A 1,529-nucleotide genomic window follows, 5' to 3' on the forward strand; every position below is an offset into this window, starting at 1 on the left:
AACTTGTCTGATTTTTTTTTTTTCCCCCTTGTCACAGCCAGAATTACTACGCAGTCAAAGAGAAAATATTGTCTAAACATTTTTAGTATATATGCGATCTTAGTAACTTAGCAACCTGTCAATATGCGGAGTCCATTCTTGATTGATTATCCTGGAGTTGAATCTTTTATGCTGTTGCTCAACAAAGCAAAATCTTACGTGGTGCTTGAACTACAGCAGGCTTGGTGTTACTCTTTCTGGACAATGTTGGGAGGATTATTTGGGTTCTTTGTTTTCCAAAATGAAAAAATATCTGTAAGGCTTAAGTTCACTGCTGTTTTCTGTACACAAGAGCTTTTATTTTTTTCTGATAGTATTGGGTGCTGTGAGTACGCAGAGTATAGAATATGGTTATTAAATGGATTAGCTATTTAGAGGGGATAGAAGCATATTTTAGCAGAGCCCAACGCTAGTTGGTATTAACACATTAGGATTCAGTAAACAAAGGGCTCTAAATGATGTCTGTGGACAGAAAGCTCTACAGGAAACTTAAATGAAGGGAATAGAAATCCTGAAAAAAAATCGCTAAAGCAAGTAACATGGGAGCATCTTGTGCTTGGGGTGGGACTGTGAGCCTGAAGACAAGGGTTAATCATAGCAGTAGAAACCTGTGAGAGTTTTATTCCTAAACTCTTGGGAGAGATGCTTGGCGTGCAGAAGTATTGGTAGCATCTAACGAGAGTCTTTGCAAAACCTGTCAGCAGTTAACAGCAACCTTGCTGGAGCTCTGCAAAACCCCAAACTGCGAGTGTTTCATAATGGCAGTATGAGACAGGTCTGACACTCAAATGCAGCTCCTCTGTGAAATAGTCTTGTTTATTTACAAGGCCAGGGATAGGAGGGGACTGTTTTCCAGGAAATTTCCAGAAGATCACTGTGTGTGTTTTACTGAAGACAAATTAATTACCGTGAAATTGCAGTTGGTCAGGATGATAGTGTGTCCTTTGGATCAACTGAAGTTCACTGTAATGTTAATATTTCAGTAGTTAAAATCAGCACACTGTCTTGGTAAGATAATGAATTCAGCTGGTCTGAGATGTGGCATGATAAAAGCATGTTCTGAGTTACAGAATGAAGTTAACTGATGTAAATCTCCTGCCAGAAAAGCGATGTCAGATTGATTATTGGCAGATCAAGCAGCCTCTGCACCTCTTCTGATTAGGAAATGCTATGAAAAACATCGAGTAAAATAAGAATCATGTGAATTAACTGATGTGCAAAGATGTGCCCCAGTGAAAAACCAATTCCTCACCCAAAGCACCACAAAACGAGTGTAGATTTGTAGAGGAAAAAAGGTCTGATATGATTGCTCTATTGTCATGGATTTATTTCCATTGTGGGTACCTATGCCAATTCAGCATAAAGATTCATCTTCAAACAGGTGATGTGGGTTTTCCTCTCCTTCTGTGAAGCAGGTTTACGTGAGCTTCATATAGATGTGCACACTTTTATTTAGACTCCCTACCCAAAACCTTTAGGCCAAGTTTGGC

This window comes from Aptenodytes forsteri, unplaced genomic scaffold (assembly GCF_000699145.1).
Source record: "Aptenodytes forsteri isolate BGI_AS27 unplaced genomic scaffold, ASM69914v1 Scaffold3, whole genome shotgun sequence".
Taxonomy (NCBI): Eukaryota; Metazoa; Chordata; class Aves; order Sphenisciformes; family Spheniscidae; genus Aptenodytes; species Aptenodytes forsteri.